Genomic DNA, 25916 nt, shown 5'->3' on the forward strand with positions numbered 1-25916 from the left:
TCCCAGACAATAAGTTAGATATCCGGCTTTAATACCCCCACATAGATGCGTAATTAACCTGACTACTAGACAATCAAACCTTTGTCCTTAAATAACATGACATCTCATGGAACACCAAAATAACCTTACCGTCATAAAACATTATTATCATCCTTCCAGCTATCATTTTACGATCTATAATAAGAAAAGTAACAGTCTCAATATAACAGATAAAGGTTTGTCATATCGGTACGCAAAAGGCACTCTGTATAACTTTAGGAGTTTCGTTCCGTTTTACATAGCGTACAATGGTAATAAGACAAGCCTTCGTGAAACGGAACGTAACGATGACAGCTTACAAGGCATTAACAATATGAAATATAAGTACTGCTTCAAATAATTGACCGCCAATGTTTAGAACTGATGGTCCATAGATGTAAGACTATAAAATGTATTTAATTTTATATGGATTTACGGCACTTACATCATCATTATTTGCGGTGCAAAGTTAAAAGAGCTGTGTCAAGGTTACGAAACCGTTGGGAAAGCTAAATGTACATTAGTATCAACAGAAACCCTTGTCACATACAATATTTAAATAACAACTCTTTAACAAAAGATTATACTGCCTTCAAAAACCACTAAAAACAAAAAATAATTTAATATAACCTATATACTGGTTACCAATTTTGAAGTCTGTGACTTATTGAAATTGCTATTTAAGCTGGATAAATACATGAACAAATGTACTATAACTTTTTCACCAATAGGAAACACCATTACTCCTGATTGCAACATACTACTTTTAATCCCTGGAAAATATTTATCCTAGAAATAATTATAGCCGCGAGCGGAGCCGCAGGCAATAGCTAGTTATTAATAAACATTATCGCAAAATCTCTGATTTTTATAATCATAGCTGTTAAGAATATACTAGTTTAAACAAAAAAAAACCAAAGCTTATCTCACCCACCCGATGTCACTTGCTTTTTCAACTAATCAATAAGGAGCCTTATCAGTCTGTCGATGTCGGTACGGCAGTCTGACAAGTCGCAGACCGCGGCGGACTTTGACGTGCTACCAGCAATAATATCTGGCCGAACTAACGAATCTATCAAAACAATTTCCAATTTATCTTAACGTCATTTTATACAGGGGATGGACAGTGAGACATAGATTGTGATCTGTCTTTCCGCGTCGCTGGCTCAAGCGGGTCAAGATCTTGCTCAGAAGTACTATAAAGTGAAATGATTTATATACATTTTAATTACAGCTATATCCACAAAATTATAAAGTAACCGTTGATGATTACGTGGTCATAATCATAATTTACTAGACAATGGTACTAATAACCGGGCAAGGAAATTGTAACTTAATAGATTTTTATCATTGAAATATTCATATAAACGCAATGAACATATCTATATACCTATGAGTAAAAAGCTTATCAGCCTAACATTTGATAGGGTTGTATTATCTTTGTTTGTTTAACGAACTTTAATGATAAGCCCTGATATTGCTGCAGCTGCGACTACAATAAGTATAATACTAAATATTGATGAGCCTGCTTATCGATAACATTTACGTGATATCAAAATAATGTAATATTAAAGGGTAAGTATCTAAATACATAGATACAATGGTTGATAATAATCAAGACGAGGTGTCGACCCAGGTTCCTACCTTTGCGTGTAACTTATCTGGGATAATTTTACTTGATAGTCTCTTAACTGATTGATCTTATCTGAATTGAAGTTCAGTCATAAAATAATTATATTTTCAAAACTTTTTATGTTTTAATATTTTTTATGCAAAAATTAACGATTCGATCTCTCTCAATGGAGGGAGTGCTTGAGACATGATGTAGTACATAGAGTACAGTATTACATTTTGCCTACTACTCCGCCTGTGAAAATATTTCCGGGAAAAAAAATAGCCTATAACACTCAGACGGAATGTATCTTCCTGTTAGTGAAGAAAAAATTAAAAACGTTTTAATAGTTTTTGAGATTAGCGCGTTCAAACATAATAATGAAAAAAATATATATGAACAGTTATTAAAATATAAAATCCGAATTTCTCATAAATAAGTAGGATAGTGGAAAGCAGGATTGGATAATTGTTAAGAATATGGTTATTATGAATAAATATTTTTAACGAGTTTATAGCAAAACATTAAGTTTCCTTCACTGTATAAAACTTTATAAGATTTTATTACTAACACAGAATCCTACAGCGATAGAAATCTACAATAATTATTTTAATCGTATCAAAATACATTTCGAGGTTCATAATAATTTCTCGGACTCAAAGTTAGCGCGGTAACGACTCTGTTTTATACCACATATTTTATGCGTTAGATGGGAAAGTATTATCATCTGCGCCGCAGGGTGATATCAACGTTTACATTATACTCTAGACTCATCAGTCTAGAGTATTATTAGTACCATCGAACTAATGATTATTTAATTTGCGTGATGTGGTTGCACTTAATAAATAAATTTAAAATAACGCACAAGCCTAACGAACGGGTTGATGCCAGAAGCGACGAACGAGAGAGCCCAACTAGCTAATCATTGTCTCATATTAGGTATAAGGTTCATTGCGTTAATAAATAAAATCACATATTCGGCTTTACCATTGCTAACATTGTGCCAAAAATAATTAATGAATAAAGAATATTTTCATCAAAAACCCCAATTTTACTTTTCTGATTTTTTTATCATTTTGTAGTTTAGTGCAAATAAGGCGCGTACGTGAGCATATTCTGTGTGCTGTGTGATATTGCCACTTAAGAAAAGCAGTCATGACATTAGGCATAATAAATTCAAAATTCCTTTTTTTTATATTTATTTTTTCTGACACTTATTACATTTTTTTATTTTATAGCTACAGTACGAATAATTTTATGTAAATAATTATTTTCAATAAAAAACAAACTAGCTTTTTTGGTTATTTAAGTAAATATTTGCGGATTTCATATTTTTTCCTTTACATTATTTCTTGTTAAATTTTATACTCTATAGGTTTTGATTCCCTTGTGAAATCGTCTAATACGCAGCATAAACGGTCATATCTTTTAGTCCTATTCAATTACAAAATTGTTTCTTTTTCACAGCTGAAAAAAAAACCTTGGAACTTAGTATTTCATTAAAAATTTCAACTCGATGCAAAGGCATTCTTAATAAAAAGGGTCTTGACATGCACATAGATGAACAACAAAGAAAGCCTCCTTTTGAGACACGGAATCCTAAAATAATAAAAATATATACAATTTGTTGTGAATTACGTAGGTCCACAAATAGGTCTTTTCAATTTACTTTTTAATTCATACATGTTCAATCAATCCTCACAAAAGCATCCTTGTTGTTAAAGTTTGAAGTAAGATTTATCTCTATCGAACTTCACATCTACCGCAATGTTAAACAAGCAAACATATATTTTGCAACGCTAAACATGCTGTTGGATACATGTGAATCGTGTAGTTTCATATTTACTATCGGCCTACGCGTGCATTGGCCGAAAAAATACTAACTTAACAATAGCGTTGAATTCACATTGTCTCCTTGAGGCAGAGTTCAAAATTCAATAAAAGAAAAGCAAACAGCAAAGATGCAGAAGCAAAAACGAACAACAATGATGAAGGAGTGTGTCAGAAGGCGGCAACTTACACGAACTGCAGTCTCCGCAGGGTTCCCAACTCCATAAAACTCTTTACTGTGTTCCGATTTTTATCGACGAAGGAAATTAAACTGTAAACAATAGTACTTGTATTAGTACTATTGTAATTTTATTATAAATTATACATCGAAAATGCGCCCCGTCGCCTCTATTACATTTTATTGCTGGCCTAAATTAAAAAATATTGAAGTTTTAAAAATCTTTTCTTGGAATAATATGCAGTTTAAAACCGCTTGCCAATTTGTCAGAAGGAGCAGTCAATGTCAACAATAATTAAAAGCATTAATTCACATAAAATGTAATGCTACAAGCATTTTGAATGGAATAACAGGTATTTTAAATTAAATTAATCCACTGTCTGTCTTTTCACAGTTGCCGCCTTACCCCGCAAGGCAATGGAAGCTGTCAAAATTAATAAAATGTAAGTGAAGCCACATAAAATAAAGCAAATATATACTTAGTAACAGAAAATGCACTTACTATTCTCATTTATTTATCATAGCTTTTGTCCTAGCTACGCTGGCATTATAATTCGTTTAACAGTAATTAGATTTTGAATCTAATGAGTAACTTTTGCATGATACGCCTACAATAGTCAAAATAGTCAACTATTCCAAATATGGCTTTTTGCATTCTGTGTATTTTGCCTCTACTCTCGTATTTATCGTATTAAATCGTAAATTATAATTCATTATACTCAAACAAAATAATAAATATATTTCAATTATTTCTCAATAAATTATTGTATTTCTAAAGGGCAACCCTTTCAGCAAGTCCTACAACAATAGCACGACACATTGAATATTCTATGAATCTTAAATGATTTGTGATTCAATAATGTTGTTTCTCATCACACATTATAATTATTATTACAAGATTATTTTGCGTATAACCTAACGTGTTTTCAATCGAATCTATACGTTTTTAAAAGAAATCTATAGTCAGTAAATTAAAAATAAAAAGATAACTATTTACATAGCCTTGATATAAAAACACACGTGGGACAATCGACAATAAATTTCTATATCGAATTGGTAAATTTAGTAGCGCAAGTACACATTCGAAATAACACATAATCACCAGAAATCAGTATAAATAAATCCAAGGTACAACTAACTGTGCTCAGCAAGTAATTGGGTGGAATCCGAGTCCGAGTTAGAAATTATAGTTTGTAGAGGAATTTCGCCGTCCATTGTTGCAGGAGCAGCTCTTGTTAGCCCATTGTAGTCCCCAGCGCCCTGCAGCGATGTCAGACCATTTTCGTATTAAATTGTTTTATCAAAATATATAATTTCCCGAAGGAGCCGTGCAGGCCATAATGATTAGGGAAAGCCGTCGCTTATACTTTATTCAAGGAAGGAAACGGAGTCGTAAACAAATATTATTTTATTTTAATTACTTAAATTATTGCGATGTGATTGAAAGTTTAAAAAAATTGTGGTTTTTAATTTATGGTACTTACTACTCTCATACATTTCATGTTATATTTTATATAACGTTATAAATATGTTTATATATCAGAATTTCATATTTTCAAAGATACTCAACAGCAAATATTGCAATTGAACTTTTATAAATGGCTGTACACGGTCACAAAAATAAAAATTACAATGTACTACATTCACAAGAACCAAGCCAATACCAACTATATTATAATTAATTGAGTACATCCAATAACAAACGTCTGTTACGTTGCATTTCTATAGCTCACAGAGCCAAGACTACAGTTATAATTTACAGGATAAATTTAAATATACCGTATTCTCAATGAATTGTTATTGAAAATAATGTCCATAAAGTGTGTTTTGTCTGAATACGTGGTGCGTGTTTGGCGCAATCACTACATTCGCAGCCGGCACAATGGACGACATCTTTGCTTAAATGGTAACAGATAATAGACCTCCAGTCTTACTCCAAGTATTAAGCAAATGTCACATAGAACCCTTTACTAAATAGGCACAATGGTACAATTACCCATCAGCTCGCTATTCTTCTTCCGTATATATTTGAGACAGAATTGACAACACAATACAGAGAAAAATTAATATTTATACCCTACAGCGTAAATCAACAGAATAATATACCAGGAGATCTATACATATTCCGCAGGATAAGTAGTTCATTGACTAATAAACAATATATACATAAATATTGTTTCAACAAATAAAAATTGCGACTACGTGATTGGGTACCCAATTATAAATTATTAATTAAAAATGAACTCTATGTAAACTTCTAAGACGATGATTTTATAAAATCGCTGCAATCATATCCCTCGTACCACATTGTAATAAAGCGGTGATAGTTCACGATTACCGCGCAATCGGTGCATTGTCACCAAATTGTTTCATTACATTCTCATTGTTGCACTAACAAAATGGCACCTTTTCCACACTTAATAAGGACATATTTCCATTTACATTTAACGCTTTATTTATTGGAATTCATATATTGGGAATTTGGCTTATACCTACCGCCGAAGGAATATATTCTACTTCTATATTACTTTATGGTCGTATACTCTACTTGCGAAGAGATCCTAACCCAGTTATTTTTAAACTTGATGAAATGAGCAATTCGTCTGTATAAATAATTATGTCTGTTAACAGTAATTACTTATCGGTGTATGTTTTTAAATTTAAAAAATGCTAATACGTACATTTTTCTTCCATATGTATTTTATTAATGTAGTAATAGAGTCAGGGTTGACCAATGTTTGAAATATTTCATTTTACTTTGTAATTACTTCATAATATTAATTAAAAATACGTTATGCCAAATACCGCTATCGGCATCACATTATCAACAGTTTTTTAAATAGCACTAACAACTTTATGAATTTATATTCATAATTCATAATTTTTCTTTATTAATTACTCATTTTAGCATCTATGCGTTATCTCCGAATCGCCATCCCCCTTCAAAGAAAAGGTGGTAACCATAAATGGAACCAGCGACCTGCGGTTTCTTAGCCAACGACGCCCACCGCGGTGGCCTTATTACAAAAATACCTTATTAGTACGATACCATACATACTCAAACGACCCCCTACACACACATTTTAAACAATTATTTTAGAGAATTTATAAATGTAAATGCCATGCACATGGCATTTAATAACAATTTCTCAAGTATTATGATTATTGGTAATTACTTAAAAACGCGTAACGTGAGGTTATGTGTAATGATACGCCGCGCGGTGGCTACGCGGGCGATGATTGAATAAGTAAAGCCAATTATAAAGCCGGCTACAAACGGTCCAACCACGCCTTTTAACTAACTATATGTTTTTATTGTAGTTGTTAGAAATAGGAAATGTACTTGTAATTAAATGTAACTTTTTAATTATAACGTAATCAAGATATAAAAGCATTCTTCATGGAACCATGTAATATAGTGTAGTCTTCGGTATGTGCCAATAAGAATTAGGCGACTTCAACCAAGGTGTATAGAATTTTAGTAAAACGATTTCTGTAGAAAATGACCGCGCACAGCGTTTATAATTGACATAATTGCAAATGACAATGATATAGTAAAATTGACATAAAACCAATACCAAATTCGAAAGCCGTAACGTAAAGGCGGAAACTCTCGTCCTGTCTACCTATCTGCGACATTTCATTATGGTACATATTCGATAACATTTTAATTGGGGCAGTCACGGCTAGATTTCAGAGCGACATCTTGATTAATTAGATGTGATATATAAAAGGATGTTTCTAACTGAAATTATGTATCATTTGAAATAAAAGTAGCTGAGCTTCAAAAGCTATGTGATGATGCATAAATAAATATAAAGCTACTATAAATTTTTCGGTATGTATTCCCATCGGTTTAGCTGTTATCAGTCCGTGAACCCTACTTTACTTACCATTATGTACAATGGAGTAACATTATTGTACCCTTTTTAAAAATAAAATAACATATTATGCAGTTCATTATTGCTTTTAAAGTATTTAGGCCTATTTCTGAGCCTGTGGGTGCAAAACACGCTTAACTAATATAAATTATACCCAAATGATATAATTTTTATGTTTCGGTGCTCAAAAATGGGACTATCTTCAAGATAATGATCATCTACGCTGTAACTAATTATCATTCCCAAATCAATAAACGAAAAAAAAACAACTGTAACTCTACTTAATACCGTCTAAAATAGTAATAGACAATCAGATTCACAACCGCTATCGTTTAAATAAGTAATTGTCTATAAATAATATAATTGTAGACCGAATCATAGAAGCTCACGTGCAATGCGTACTGTTTGTGTTAACAAACCCGAAGCCCGGATGCTGTACCGGCGCAGGCAAGATAGCTTAATGGTCTCGACACACGTGATTCAATAGAAATTATACCTTCACTGAGACATAGACAGATAGCGGCAGAAAGCTCACTCCGCGCAAAACGGACTCTTTTCTATTGAGTAATTATTGTGCCGGATATTATTTTCCTAGTGACAATAGCGGATATATTTTGTGGCTGGTGGAAAGGTATTAGGTATTATTTGCTAATGGAAGGAGATCAAATAAATATTGAAAACCGCAATAGGGACTTTTTTGTGAATAAAATTGCGCGCTGTATTCATGTGCACATCCAGAGAGTTGGATATAATTCTGGAGTCCTCGAAAGACGTCACAACGCTGAGGGACATAGTTTCGCTCATCGATCGCCATTATACTTGGCCTCCATTATATTTAGCACTACATTTAGTGTAGTAGTCAATGTGCCGTACTTTGATAGAATTAGAATAGCACATATATTTTATATTTAATGCACAGGATATATCCATATTCATTCTGGATTAATCTTATATCTGTCTCTACTAAGATAAGGTGAGATTATATCAATATTTCTTTAACTAAGCACGGAAAGCAAACCACAGCCGACGGTAAAATTATTTCTGGTATACATTATAAAGCATTATTTAAACATTCATCTAATAGATTTTCTGTGAAAATTTATAAATTATACCTACATTTATAAGAGTACTGTGAAAAATAAATTCATCATTAATTATTGAAAATCCTAACACTCACATAAAGGAAAGTTGGAAATAAACATAATAATTGTGAAACCAAAAGGATCAATTTTCAAAGGTGACCCTTCTTTACAGTCGTGGCTCTATGAGTAGACGGAAGACGGTGAATACGTATGGCGAACTTTATAGTCAAATTAATGTCACTGTCTTACCTCAAGAGATTTAGTACCAATGTGGGTAGGTAGCTATTTTATCTGGTTTCAAAGATAAAACGGCGAATGTTGTAAACTATTTCTTCCTATACTACCTATCCCTCAAGGCCGACAACTGTACATTAAACTATAAACGTTCCTTAGTACCCTATTTTTAGGGTATTTACTAGACGCTAGGTAATGTTATATGAATTATTAGTTGAGTATTACTATATCATGCCTTAGGATTCAAATGAATGAAAATTCTTATTTTAATATACACGTAATCATTTTAATTTTGTTAAAGAACATGCTTCCATATAACATAACTTTTTTATAACTATTATATGTCATTATGATTAAGTAGTAACGTATATATACCAATAGTTATTGTCAGACAAATCAAGATCAAGAAAATTGCCCTGTAAATTATAAAAGATTTTCGGATTGAAAAAAATCAGGATCTGTATTGCTTATCCATTTGCATTGTTTGCAAACAGACGAACAATCGAAGTAGCAGACAGGTGCTGGAGTAGAGACCATGATTAAGTAGACGTACTGTATAACGCCCTGCTGCATGATGGACCGACTACTTGAATACAGCGGCGGGTAGAAGTAGCGCGCAATTGAGGAGGCTTACGTTCAGCAGTTAACGGCGACAGGCTGATTGATTAATTTAAAAAAGTCAGCATCTTTTTAAATTAATGCTGTGTAAAATAATTAATAGGCAACCTGAGAAAATAAACTAAACATTGCATTTCGTGGTAGTTTTGAAATACACTGTATAAGCCGGGGGTGCGTGTGGCCTGATTATACACGCCCTGAATCAATACAACATTTCTACAGCATTTATCTTACTTACATTCTCCAGACATATCCTATTGGCCCACCGTTATCAATTGCAACTTGAGCCGAACATTAATCTGTTACATATTATCACTATCAGTAAGTGAATGATAATGCATTTGTGTAAATCATTAACTCGAATAACATTTGCATTTGTATACCGTAGAATTGAGTGAGAAATCATTAATTTTCGTGTAAATACACTTATTCAATTACAAAGTGAGTTAGTAAGGTTTTAATGGTCGGTGTGGTGATTGAGCTAGGTTTTCCAATGAATAAATTTGCAGTGATGTCGCCGTGGTTACTTCTCGCGCTTTGACGCTGCAAATTGAACAAATTTGATATTCATTGCGGGTAGCTCCAACAGCCTTAACTGTCGATACGATTAATAGATAACATCATGCGCAAAAAAAATGATGGATTAACTTACATATATAATATCTATCATTTATACAATGTCAGTAATGAAGTAATATAACATTGATGTTAATCATTTTTTTGTTAGAAGGTAACGGAACCATTGTTGGCCCACGTAATTTTATAATTTTCATAAAATCATTTCATAAAAAAGTAAAGAAAATAACATTTGATTAAATTGTATCATATTATAAAAAAATATTTATCATTATAATATCATTTTATTACAAAAGAACTAACAAAATATCACATTATGATTTTGCATTATGTAAAACTTAAACTAAATTAAATTAATTAAACCTGCACTCCAAAATTACCAATTGAAAAAAATCCTGCAAATGAAAATACTTGCAAAATAGTTTCGTTACGTATTCTTGAAGAAACGAAGAAAAAAGGATCACTTAATTGTTATCTTTTTTCAACATAAATAAAGTATTTCTCTCTTGTACAAAAACATACATCTAAGCAATACTAATAAATCTAATCACCAAGAGTGATTTGATAATTAGGTTAAATATTCTAAGCTACCCCACAAGCATATGGATTATAATACATAATACTTATCAAGGGAGGTTAGGGCTAATTAGCGAACTATTAAAAAGACCGAAAGGAGGTTAGGGAGGATGTCATAAACTTAAGCAGAACGTTGTTAATTCAATATAAAGACATGTCATTATTCAATACAAGTTGCTAATAATATAACAGATGTTGTTGTCCCTTATAATTATGTAAATTTATTGAAATTTTTATAAACTATGTCATCTGATGATAACTACAATGCAACCAAAAAAACACTTCGCGAACAATTACATTAACGGTCCCCATAATTATGTTCCTCAGTAATTGTGTCTTCGTGCTCATGTTAAAAGCCGAATATGCTGAAAGGAGAAACCCGTTGGGTGACATCTGTAACACCGGTGAAGTGCAAAATAAAATAATAATTAATACACAAACTTCGTTGACCACAAATGTTAAAGTTGAGGATAGTTCTTATTTTTTATAACTCACTACTTCACGTGCCAACTCTTCTGGTTGCTAAAATGTATCTACCATCAGTACCTTATCTCTCGTTAATCGACATTATATTTGCATTATACTGTACCTATTTATCATCGAAAATATCTAAAGCATCGCTTAGTTTTTGCCATTTTATTGCCGAGTAAAACATTATAAAGTCCGTAATACTGTTTTGCGGGAACAAGTTGACAATGTCGTTGCAATGCCTAATGACTGCGCAAAAAACAACATCTAATAGCAATAGACGTGCCAAGGCAAATCATTCCGAGCGCCAGTCGTCAACAATAGCGGGTATTAGTGTTCGATTAGTGAAATCTGTCTCGAATTGCGAATATATTGCAATGCAATCCTGTTTCAAATTGAAAGCTCGCCTGAGCTGATACAAAACAGTTTAACTTAATGCAGAATCAAGCTAATCAAGTCAATCAAATATCGGATATAGCATTTAATAATGTTGATTTATAACCGTTTCGATTGGTATTTAAATCATGAGTACAATCTAAGTACAGGATAGCAATCGTAAAGATAGCTGGCATACCGCGTAATGAATCAGTTGAATAATGAGCACTGGTCATTAAAATTGATTGTTGACGCAATATAGTTCTTATAATAGTTTCACTAAGATCCTATAAAAGTCAACAGTGTTTTCTTTTATGCGTCGCCAAATTAGTATGAATTTAATATGGTAATAATTTTTGTGCTAGATGAAATTTATGACATTCATTCAAGCTTATTTATGGCTGGCTTATTCATACAATTAATCGCACCTAAACACATATTGCTAAAATACTATAACGCTCTTTGCACTATGTTTCGTAGCAATCATCATCCCAGCAACTTACACCCCAGACGTAAATTGAACAAACATTGAACAGAATTCCACATTCATTTATCCCGGGATAAAACTTGTAAAACGCAAATTTAAATACTTCATTCTATAGCATTTCCTACTTTATACGATTAAAATACCATGCAAATGAACACAAGTAAAAGAAACGAAACACATCAATTAAACACATTTAATAGATCTCTTCGAGGCAGCACGAAGTCACAGAATCTCTACAAGGTCCTTATACATTTAAGTTTTTAGCGTGCCGTATACCAGCGTTGTCTGCGGGTTTTTTCAGCTCGCCCGAACAGCTTCATCGTAGTTGTACTGAGTAGTAAATTGCCTTATTCGTCTCTTACCTTAGCTCCATAAAAAACACGACACGATCCACGCATCGCAAGAGGCGCGGTCGCTCATTACATTGTTTAAATCATTTATTTTAAACTTTAAGTTGATGATGTAAAGTTCAGATTGGGTTTTCATTTATGAAATGCATCTTACACTTTATTAACTTTCCCAGTGTTTAAGGATGTTGCGGGTATAAATATGGGTTGAATAAAGATTTTTTTCTGTGTACTTGTGTAAATAAAAACCTTGCTGACGATATTAAATACGATTTTACGTAACATTTTCAATAACATTAAAAAATAACATAACCTTTTCAAAGAAATTCTAAAATTTATTTGTTAATGAAACTTATATATAAATAACATGCAATTAACATAGTAATATAAACATTGATAGAACAACACGTACAAGTCGACATGTAATTAAACTCGATTCAAACAATGAAGTTTTGACAATACAATAAAATTAAATAAAAATAAAAACAAGACCAGTGAATCCAACAGAAACAATGTTATAATAATGAAACTGCTTAACGAGATAGATTCTATAACAAAGAGTCGGCCGCGGGCGTTTTTCATTACCAGCTGGTGCGGTGGTGTGGTGTGGTGCAACGCTAATGATACAGTTCATCGTACCGACCTTTGAATTGGTGCATTTGGCGCAAACGGCGGAAATTGATAGCCCTGCTTTAGGCTAACAAATACATTATCATTACATTTTAGTGCAATAAATTGGGCAATGCAGTTGAATGCACTTCGGTTATTACCTTTATCGATTCTATGCTCCAGATAATTTGATCTATTGTGATATTTAGTAATGTAATTGGTGATACACTTAAATTAAAATAACGACTATCACATACTTCGTGATGTATTTATTATAACGGTTGCGTTGTTAGGTCCCGTTTCGTGATCACCCAAAGTAAAGCATTTCAAAATAATTCGGACAATCTTCAAAGGACGCAACATCCCGCATTGGTCAACGTCAGTCGCACTTGTGAAAATTGGAAATGGACTGATGATCTTCAAACGCCTGAATAGATCTTTATGAATTATAGCTTCTTAGCTATAATTAATAAGAGTTGATTTAGAACCATCTCGATCACATCAGCTTTAAAATAAAAAGTCGCTCAAAATCGGTAATTTGTTTAAGAGCTACGTTGCCACAAACAGGCATACAGATACACAGACACACACCTTATACTAATAACAACCCTCTATTTACGTCCAGGGCTAAAAAAATAACAGTTAAGTAAAAAAACATATAGTACGCTATAATGGATAAATTCAGCCACTTCATTATTTTACCAGCTAATTTGATCTAAAAAGAATACTAATGTAATTAATTTATAAGGATCAAAATGCAAAATTCTTTCAGGAAGGCACGTTAATCTCAATTCCGCATCATTTGGCTAGATTTGTCGTGACAATTATCTTTTGATGATCCACGTTTCTTATTGACCACTTGCTAAATCAACCATTAAACCCATCCGACCGTGTCAGCACTTCCTATTCTTTTTCATGATAGTTTTAAGCTACAATGTGTGCATAATTTATTTTGTTTGGGTTAATTTCCGTTTAAACTGATTTCACTACCAATAAAAAGGCGCCTAATTAATTTATTTAAAATTTAGCAATGCTATGCCCGTGTGAAAATGTTTTTGGGATAAAATGTAATCTATAGCACTCAGGGGTAGCTTTCTATAAATTCTTCTACTTCTCTAAAAATTTCAAAATCGGTGCAGTAATTCCCAAAATTACCGCGTCAAAGAAACAAACTCTTCAGCTTTATATATTATATATTTGTAAAAAAATATGTTTGTTTACTGATCGATATATCTTTATTATTATTTCTTATTTAATCACAGATACATTTTATATAATTCACATGTTTATTTATTCTATAGCATAAACAACTTGGAGATAGATTAAGCAAAATTTCCTAATATTCTAACAACCCGCTAAACACCACTAGAGCACAAAGATGGCTATAAAATAGAAATACTTCCTCTTGTTGTAGTTCTATAAAAACAGGCTGTTCAGCTTTTACAGCGGTAATCTCCCGCATTACCCTACCGTTATATCACAAGGTAATTCCACTAGATTTGCATAAAACCATCCGCGCCCTTATTATCCTTAGTATAAACATTAAATGGCATTCACCACTTCTACGCTTTTTTTATGTATATTTTTTTGTTATTCTGCATCACATAATTCCATTTAAAACCACTCAAAGCATTTCATTAACATTCTTAGACCACACAATTACAATAACACGTTTAATGTGACAAAAAGCTTGTTAGAAAATATTGAATAGAAATTGCTATATTAAAAGTCTAACAATAAACAAAGAGGTTCCTTAGAAGCGATTCACGATATAATACGAGATGTGTTTATTAAATTCTCATTGTATCACTATTAATAAGGCATTATTAAAGCGTTCAAATAAAATACTATAGCTATTATTGGTCTGCATAATTTATATATTTAGGCTATAGAGACAAGACGGAAATTCATTTAACATTTTAAATAATATAGTATGATTTCTCTAAGCTTGCTACACAATTTTCAAACTTGTTAAAATCTACCTAATATCGAAAGCTTTCTGGCGCACGACCAAACGAGCTATACTGATTACAATTATCTAATTAGAATAAATAACACCTATTTCGCAGCAATTAATTTAACGATATAGGCTTTAAGTAAAATAAGTCAATTTGTTGCGGTCAAAGTAATGGGTGCGTTGACAACTTCCGCCTAGTTAACAGAGATGGTATTAGCGCTAGATGGTAGCGCGAAACAATTATTTGTTTGCCGCTCGTGCAGTTTGCCCAAGTAAAATATTAAAATTACTCTTCACTCGTTAGAACGTGATACACACTGCCCATAAGTTGGGTGAACTTGGTAATTTGTTTAAGGTTTACGCGACATTGGAATCTTATCTCCATCTGTAGAAAATCAAAACATTTTAAAAATCTATCGAATATATTCCGACATACTATAAAATACCACTCAATACACGCGTATTTATGTGGATGCATATTTATATTGCTCCCTTCAGTTCCGGGTGGCGGGAATAATTAAAATGTCTCTATCTCATGTCTCTGGTATTAAAAATAATTTGAAAAACAAAGTATATATCTTAGATACAATTTTTATCAAATTGCATTTTTCATATTTTTTTCAAATCGATGTAATATGTTAGAATAAGTGGGAAGGAAAAAATAATATTTGCCGAAGTTTACGACTGTATGTTCACAGCATACCACTTCTATGCATACACTGCCTTATTTGATGATGTTATTTATTGGTTATTAGAAAATTTATTAAGTAGCACGCGTGGGCCGATTATGAATAGTTGTACAGCTACTTAGAACTCGGCTTATTTCATAGCTCTACAAAATTAAAACTATAAGTTTTCTTTCTGAAAAGTAAACAAAAATAACAAGTGATATTAACTGGTAGTAGTAGTATCATTGAGTGTATTAGTGTTTTCTACAAGGATTATTGAATTAAGCCTCAAAATATTTATTTAAAACTTCTTTAATTATACTAAAGTATAGATATAATTAATCGTTCCATCAGATTTGCTATCGAATTCGCAATTTTAGTTTGATTTCTCGATTTCGTGGCCGCCTGTACTAGTGCGTGGCACGATCCAAAGAGTATATCGCGTTCGAATCGATGTATCGATAAGGTCGCGATGTTGATTCGACATGCGATAACGTTGCGCGTTATAGCAAGCGCGGCATAGGCGCCCTCTACACTGAGAATTAATTAAACTCAGCTTATTAGTTCCCGATGCGACCTTAGTTAGGCGTAACGAGTATTGAGTTAAATTTATAGGCGTGTTTCAAAATTAAAAGTAACCAGTTTCCTCGTTAGGAATGATGTAGTGTCTGATCGAGCCATGATTTTTCTTCTATATTAATGCTGAGATCGTGTAAATGTTTTTCATTTCGTCTTTAATAGGATGTTAAATTTTTTAGTTACGCTCTGCTCTTTTTCTTTGCAGATATAAAAACTACGACGCATGCGACCGGTGTTCTATTATACGAAAAATTTCAAGATTATTCTCAACATGGGATAAGTATCATTTGGAAACAGGAAAAAAGTAATTATATAAGGTAGTCAAACCAATATACAAATATTATTCCTCGAATACATTTTAGATAAAACACATACAATCCAACAGTAAGTTTCGCAAATAATCACAATTTAATCTTATCTCGTGATTTATATCATTAAAGACGTTAAACTAGATGTTTCTTCTTTATACATCTAAAACAATGTGCCTTATCTTTTCTTGGTAACAAAATGTTAGAGTACCTATCGACATAAAGTATGAATGCTTTACAATTTATTCAAGCTTGTAGCACATGAATCGATTCGTCTGAAGTATCGATATCTGCGGGGTTACGAGTAGATCCGATTGTCGATAACACGCCGATCTCGATGCGATAACGTCGCTCCGTACATATGTTACTCGCTGACATTATAAAGTAGCTTTTATACAGTCAGCGTTCGCCAACGCGCTAGCTTTATGACCTCTCCAACAATACTCTGATGGCAATGTATGGGATTCGATATTAAAAATTATACGCACATTTAATAGAATATATAATTTTCTGGTCTTTACTTTCAATAATTTAAGACAAAATAAAATTAAGCTATATTTTATGCACTTTAAAGCATCCACAAGACATACAATTTACGGTTTTCAAATATAGAACAAGTCACTTTTTATTTATAAAACATTTACGAGCACGACTGCGAACCCTTTGGCTCCCATGTTATAATTCATTTGCTATAACTGTTTACTTTAATACTTCAAAATATTTATTGAGTGCGTGTAAACGTTTATTTTACAGTAAATAGAAAGATTATTGCAGCGTGGCAGTTGATTGACTGGCGCTTGAGGGTTCTTATTGTGATACAGTTCAATTTACGAGAATTTCGCTTGTTTGGCTGCTTTCATAATTTCTTCTCTACATAAACATATATTATTTATCTTTTTAATCTATTTTGGTATTAAAATATCCCTTTTGGAGCTCAAGTATTAGTGATTATTTAGTACTATACGTAACCATTTTTAAAAAATCATAAGATTATGTACATAAGTCTACTACTAGTCTCATGTTTTCTGAATATAAAAAAATTAATCCCTACTCAAATAAAATTACCCTTTTTCGAATAACGTTCCAATTTATTTATGCAGTATTTCCAAAGTGTACCGCTTAGATCTTATTTTACTTCTTACTAATAAAGATTGTAATGTAGTATTTTTTTTATATATAAAAACGCAGAAACAATTAAACGGGTTTGAATGAATTTGGCACACGGGTAGGCCATGTTCGGGATTATTACATATACTACATTCATCCGGTTATTTGTTCCCATGAGAAATAGAGAATTTTTTGTTACAGCGTTTTAGAGACTTTTGTAGCGAAAAAGTAGTTTCTCGAAGGCGAAGCCGTGAACAACACCTAGGTACGAATAAAACAACATTAGGGTCTGAGTCGAGAATACTCTCAGGACTATCTATAGTCTATAAACTACGCTTCCTCCCATGCCTTGGAAGTTACGTATGACGAATTTACAATCTGCAGCGGTATGTTAGTAGCGGAAGGGCAATCATGCCTCATGCAAACAAACACGCGTTTAAGGATATGTATATATTGACTAATCGCTAATATTACTTGTGTAAGCTGGCCAATTACTGATATATATATCATAATATTATAGGTACCTGTAACGCATTCATTTTATTATAATACACAAGCAATTAACATTATTTTGCAAAAACGTTCCTAAAACATTGAGTAATATTCTTCTTAAACATAGCAAGTCATTAAATAAGACAACAATCAAAGTATTAGGAAAATAGTTTAGCGGTTCCTCAGTTGTGTGTGCGTTGTAATCGGACGCCGGAATTAACTGAAGCTGCGAGATAGATACCGGCTACTTCATTGGCACGATGCGCCAGTCACACTGTGGACTTGAGAACTATACGGTTTCTTATAATTCATTCATATAAAGTTTCACGTTTTATATCGAATGCTTCGACGAGCGTGAGGGTTTTAGAAATATTGTATTTTATACGCGACGAGATAGACATATAAGTCATTAGAGTATAAGAAAAATTATACAAAATATAAAAATGACCTATGTGGCGTAATTTCCTTAAACTTATATGAAAAGGTTTAAAACTCTACTCTATGAATACGAGTGGGTTTTATAGTATTTTTATAGTACTACAATAGTAGAGCTATAAAAAAACACTTTGACAATAAAGTATATTAAACAAACATATTAATCATAACTGAGATAACTGATCACTCATTTCTCATTGTTCCGTGCATTAAATAATTCGTCACTTAAAGAGATAAAATATTGATTATTTCAAAACACTTTTAACAGATACCTATTGCTAAGACTAAATGTGTGCTACGATAGCTTTAGCATCGTCACATTTAAATAATAACCAAACAACATTAAACACACAGCGAATCTCATTTCATAAGTCTCCGCAAGGCACAGTGGTCACACCAATAAGTCGATAATCAAGCTCTTAGCTAGCCGCCCATTAAACTAGAAGATAACTCTGTAACTACGCGAAATAAATAAATACCGTGCTTGTCACGAGCGGCATTAGCTCCCACTTAAACGGATTAGATTAAGTACCCGATTTTGTTAGTTGCTCAAGTGCTTTATGATGACCATAGCGGAATATGCGAGACGGTAATGGATCTGACAAGCCCACTGGACGGTACGGTTGCAAAACGTTTATTTGAATGTATCTGTACCCGCGGGCTAGGATATCGTGTAATTGGCATGAACAATGGACGCAGTTATATTCTTTAATATTTTTGCTGTATGCAGCTGGATCAAATGCAATGCAATTTATAGTCACCATATTAATACGTGTTATATTAGTAATAACACAACAGCTATCTGTCGGCATGTAGGACTTGTTGTGAGCATATTATTACGCACAAAATTGCCTTAATAATTAAGATCTTCATTTCAATCCTTAAATTACTAGTTATGTACGTTGTATACGACTTTAAAAGCATTTTCTACCAATACGAATAAATTTATTTTCATTTTATCTCGATGTTAAAATCTCAAAACAGCACATTACTTTTAATAACCACTACACGACACAAAATACCACTTCAGTATTTATTCATTTCTTAATTACCAAGGAAAATATAAACTACAATTAGATAAACGTACAATGTACAGCAAGCACTACTTCGCAGGCTATAAAATATGCTAATATATTGTGTAGTACGATTGCGAACATGTCACTGGTAAAAATATCCCCGCAATCCACCGGCAATCTATCACATATTCAAATGAGCGGTGACATATGCAATAGGCGGCAGACAGTTTGACGGCGGGCGCGTACGTGGGCGTGGCGGGCGGACGGCGCGCACGTCACGTGCGTCCGCGGTCACCACCGACTCTCGGCCGCAGCCCGTAGTACGCAGGCGCACTCGCCGCACCGCTCGCCGCCGACACTGACTGATTGGACTCTACGCTAATTGGATTGAAATACTGCTTTTTATCGCCAATTATACAGTCTCATCTTACGTAAATCCTTATAGAATGTTCATGTGTATTTATAGGTATATTGAAAAGTTAATGGGATAAATGGCACTAATAAGGCCGCTGAAATAGAACCACATTCATATTTGCAAATTGAATCCGAAAATAATAATTTTACAAAAAGCTTACAAATATAAAAATATTTACTACTACTTACATTTAGTTTCTACAGTTAAAATAACTTTAATATTCATAATAATAACGTAACATTTCTATCTACTTTGTAATATTGTAAACTCGTCCGCTATAATTAACTTTTCTTTATACACAAGTTTTGGGTTGCGATTAGAAGTAAGCATATTTTGTAATCAATAATTGGTGTATTTTTAGTTGTAACCTGTTTTGTGTTAAATAAATAAATAAATAAATAAATAAAATAATAACCGTGATATTTTCTAGGCGACATAACTTACTATGAAAATAACAACGAAATCAATTACCTAACAGTAATATTGACTCGTCCTCATGTTGTAGCAAGATTCGCATCGATTAGCTTGTACGATATCATGCTTGCCCGGCCGTTATCAGAGCTTGTATGTGAAAACAAAAGGCGCTGCGAGGAGAATGTAGACAGTGAAACAATTATGTATGGAATCGTGTTGCGCAGTTAATTGAGGCGGCGGTTAATTAGAGACGTGTCGCGTGGTCGCCACCGCCCCCGCGCCACATTGTTCGCGCACGTAACGTGTGCACAACAAGCGGACAATAACTTACAAAATTGATTGAAATTGACAAGACAAGAAATGAACAAAATGATAATGCAACATGACTAAAAGTGTTTATTAGCCCGATAACCTCTATATTGGAGTAAAATATATGATGATAATGGAGAGAAATGAGGGTATCAAAAAAACCATTTAGTAAATCGCAAAGAAAAACACATTTGTAACAATTAACTGAATGTAGCCTGTCTCACTACAACATTAACTAGAGTTTATTCTTTAAAATTTATTGTTATAATCCCGACAATAAGATAACCCAAACGAAATTATCTTCCCACTATATCGATATTAATAAGGATTGTTTCTGAAACTAGTATGCAACCAGTACAGATATTTGAAATTTAGCTTGATTTCAGCGCAGTGTCTGCGCGGCGCGTGGCTCGCCCGCATTAACAAACACAATCCTCTCGCATTGTACTCATTGCGCTGCGTAATAACTCGCTAAGGACACATACATATTGGACGTTTATTGTATTCTATTAATTATTCTATTGTATTCATAAATAGCCAATGAAGCTACGTTAATGATGTTTATGCGTTTAATTTGCATGTATTCTGTAATGAAGCAGAAAATTATAAAGAGAAGGCAAGCAAGTGATTTAGATAAATCACGGATGCGATATGAACACGGATGGTAAAGAATTGTCTAGACCTCCATAGATCAGTATATAAAAGCTAGTCATTTGGTCCCGATCATTATTACCTCCAAAAAGGAATGCAGAGCGAAATGCAATATCTTTAACTCTACACCAACAATATGACTGACTACTAAGCCTAACGATAAACTTAATAAAGTACGATTAACCAAAAATATCACATTTCCGATAGCGCGCAATCTAGCAATCGTCCCCGCACTGTTAATGTACAATACCTCCAAAGCGCATGAGTAGCCATTGGTCTAATTCAATAGTTGATAATTCAGCGGGCGTCGGCAGCCTTCCAAGATTTATTGGTTTGGTCCGCAGCGCGCCCTTTGTTGCTCCGATCAACCGGTCACGACTCGAATAGAGGAATTCCTCACACGACAGCGGTGAACGATTTTATTTGTTGATGGCCGGCTAAGTTTCTGACACCTTAGTAGGAAGCACGGCGTCAATGCTAGTTACCGTGCAGCCGCACCGACTTCAATCTAACTCGTTCCCGCTTTCAACTTGACAAGATCTTTACTATGTTTTTTGTACTACTATTTGGGTATTTTATATCCTCATGAAGTAGCTCTATGAGCACACATGATAGTTTTGGGCGTTCGTCACCACCGTAGGACACAATCAAAAACCTAATTGAACTTAATTAAAGTTCAAGAAGTTCACGAAATACGTAATACCGTAATTTTTTTATAACTAAAATAGTACCTATAAGTAGGTACCTATATTTTATAATATATATCTAGCAGACAATCTCGCTAACCATAACCGTAAACTAAAACTGTTTAATAACGAGACGGATAAAGGGTATATTCAGAGGTCCCCAGGCGTTGCATTGCGAGTGAACTTCGATCCGAACCTCCGGCCTGCAGGGAACAGGTGTTCGCTAAGCTGTCTGCCTGCGCAACGCCCGCGCATCCTCTCACAGTTGTTTTTAAAAATCAACACACATTTAAATATTCATGAATAATGTATATCAATTATTTCGTTAAATATTTTATATTTTTTCTCTCGGCATTGATATAGTATATAAAAGCCGGGAGCGAACCGAGCAGGGCATAAAACAAGGTTGGTATTAATAAATTAAAATATTTTTAGTCTCCTACTGAATATAAATAAAAAATTAATGTAAAGCATGTATGTCGCCCCGGGTACAAGACTTCCTAAAATATATACATAGTTATTTTATGCTGATAGTATAAAGAAGCCTTAGTCTTATTTGATCCTCCATCAATGGAAATTGCATATTTTAGTCTGCACTATACTTACTGCCGGATATGAGTTCTTTGATGTGCTCTATAAAAAGATAAATGAACATTTACATGTAGCGTATTTATCTGCCTGGGAGACTTTATGCAGGAATGAACTGCCTTTTTCTTAAGGTAGACAAAATTTACTGGCTGAGTACATTAATGTAGCTGTATACTTTGTAGTGTAGTGTGTATCTCGTAAATAAACGCAGTATAATGAAAATACTAACACCATCAACACGTCTCTACATCCTTCTTTACAACAGTGCGCTAGGAAATTGCATAAAAATTTATCCTTAAAATTTCATGAGTACTTTTTCATTACAAATGGCTTAACAATCGTATTCTTCCACATTAAAATTCAATCTTAGACAGCTGTCGTAGATATAAAATAAAGGGACAATGATGACTGTATCCGAACTCCTCCGAGTCTTTAAGTAATGGATATAGTTCGAAACTTTGACCTCAAAACCGCCAATACCTCTAAGTGAACTCACTTAGTGCTTATGTCCTGTATAAATTATTCTAATAACACAATAGGTATCTCCCGGTACATGAAAACAAACGTAGGAAGTCTCGAGTCTCGATTTTATGTCAAAAGATTACACTGAATCCCCGTTAGTATCGGCACACATAAATAATGTATCAGATATGTACTCGGCTGTTTTAATGATAACGCTCGCCAGCCACGTACTTGGAATTTTAATGCGTGTGCCATTTTCAGAAACTATTGAAATATACTACTGTATACATTATGTCAAATGGATGAATGTATGTACATCAAGATTTTATTCAAAGCACGTAAGGGCGCGTGGTGTTACAAATATACTTTAATTAAATGTAAAACGAAAACAAAATGTTAATACCTAAATCTTAGTAATAGCAGAACGTGCGGATCTATACGCACTATTGGGTATAAAATAAATAACTTATTATTGTGTCCTATGACAATTATTATATTGATTCTCAGGTATATTAATTATTATTAATAAGAAAGCTTAAAGACAATATGGGGGGCCAGACCCTTCCCAACGGCGCCTACAATCCGTGCCTATCACAGCCGATGCAGCCTGGTTCTCTTAACAGATATTATTTAAAACACGCCGCCTCGCCTATTGTTTAACTTTAGTAATGGCGTATAGTGAAGTCATGTTAGTGCTTGAATCTAAAAATGTTCCGATATTATACTTTCATACCGCCCTATGTGGACATAACTCGTATTTCTATTAATAAAGATGTTTCATAGAAACTTGAGCACTAACCCGCCTCCGCGCATTTTGTTAACAGATCGGACATTGGTAGAGTAAAGCACATAAATTACTCGTAGTCATGTAATATTTTATTGTAAAGAGTAACCTGGTTTGAGTGTCTTTATGAGATGTTTGGAAAGTCAGGATGATTTACTATCAACATCAATGTGTATCCACCATCTGTCATATGTATATCAGATCAAGAATCTATATGGATATATAGATTCTTGATCTGATAGGTAGATAGATAAGGATTTAATCCATAATTATTTAGCGGATTGTCTAATAATTTTTACTGTTCTAAGGAGACAGTTTGACCAAAGATATTTTATTTTAAACTTTTAAGTAAGTACTTCTTGTTTATGTGGTAGATCTGAACTGACACGCTTCGGCCAAATTTTTTCGCATATCAGAATTATTATTTCCTTAATATTTAGTTATAGTCTCGATGTTACGGAGACGATCACAATATACTTAAATAAAATAACTCCATCAGTTGGATTCAGTTGTTTTGAATATTATCGCTTAAAATATCTGAGGTCCCAAACAATAATATAATAATAATAATATCAGCCCTGTATTATATACTTGCCTACTGCTGAGCACGGGCTTCCTCTACTACTGAGAGGGATTAGGCCTTAGTCCACCACGCTGGCCTAGTGCGGATTGGTAGACTTCACACACCTTCGAAATTCCTACAGAGAACTTCTCAGATGTGCAGGTTTCCTCATGATGTTTTCCTTCACCGTTAAAGCAAACGATAAATTCACAAAGAATACACACATAATTTTAGAAAAGTCAGAGGTGTGTGCCCTTGGGATTTGAACCTGCGGACATTCGTCTCGACAGTCCATTCCACACCCAACTAGGCTATCGCCGCTTTTTTAGGTCCCAAATAGAGGACTTAACTATTTAAATGGTCATTATTTGTATCAAGTAAATATTATTGTTAATTTACAGTTTTCATGCAGTATTATTAACTACAGTTTGTACCAGCACGCTATAATGGCCGTTTTGATGTTTATCTCGCTCATCAAGTTTTGTATTAATTCACTACGTTGAAGGAGCTAATTATTGCTGTACATTACTGTCAATAGTGACGTGCAGTATTTATAGAAAATTAATAATTTTCCGACACAATCTGCATTTGTTTCCGAAAATCAAAATTTTAATCAGAATAAATCTAATACGATCGTGACTTATAGGCCAGCACAAGTTCTATCTCCGGCAAACTCACATTGTAAAGAATAATATATTATATTCATTTTCATTGCAATATTCGATTTATTGAAATATATTAACTTATGTACTTAAAAAAATCACTTACCCCTTGCAATACTAGTTAGAAATCTAAAATCTTATAGATGCGAATCACATTTGCTTATATTTTATTAAATTGAGATTTCTATTCACTATAGTAATCTGTTAAAACGACCATCATAGAGCGTCAGTATTATACCTATTAAATTTATTTTTCGCATACTCGAGTACAAAATATGAATAAGTTACGCTTCAAACCATTATTTAAACAATAAAACTAAATTGTAAACACCATTCGTATCCTTACTGTGAAATATGTATAACATAATTTCAAAATTGATTAAACATTGTACACGTTACTCTCGTATTTATTTACTTTAGCTCGAAGCGGTGCATTACATCAGAATAATCGATTCACTCGATTCCCGTCAGCACTCGATATAATAACAAAACTATCGAATACTGAATCACGGCCGACGACGATCGAATTCTATTATTCTATTCGAATGCATCGATTTGCCGCCGGCGAGCGACTCTGCGACAGCTATTATTCCTGACTTGAAGACGGGAATAAGAATTTATCTTGAAAACCTTTATTATTTACTTACGAATAGAGTTTATGTCATCCTGTGTAATATAATTAAATTATGGATATTTTTGCCGATTTTAAGTGTTCTCTATAAGTTCAAAATCTTAACTCGGTCCTTATTACAATGTATTATGGTTTTGAACTAAACTATTTCTTGGCGTAGCCATGTAATCTGATCGTTATTGTCGGGAAGAATTCTAAGTGTAATTTAATATTAAATAAATTAAATACTGTGTATTTATTTATAGTTTCATATAACCCACTATAAATAAAAAAAAAACGATAATTATAGAAACAAGGAG

The 25916-nt window shown here is 33.2% G+C and overlaps 1 long non-coding RNA gene across 1 annotated transcript; it reads left to right on the top strand.

Annotated features, from left to right (window-relative positions):
• The first annotated feature begins 3871 nt into the window (after positions 1-3871).
• Positions 3872-16548, top strand: LOC115446487. Its single transcript, XR_003938924.1, has 3 exons — positions 3872-3958; positions 4033-4081; positions 16301-16548. It is a non-coding gene; the product is annotated as an uncharacterized LOC115446487 (long non-coding RNA).
• The last annotated feature ends 9368 nt before the right edge of the window (positions 16549-25916 follow it).

Source organism: Manduca sexta, chromosome 12, assembly GCF_014839805.1.
Source record: "Manduca sexta isolate Smith_Timp_Sample1 chromosome 12, JHU_Msex_v1.0, whole genome shotgun sequence".
Taxonomy (NCBI): domain Eukaryota; kingdom Metazoa; phylum Arthropoda; class Insecta; order Lepidoptera; family Sphingidae; genus Manduca; species Manduca sexta.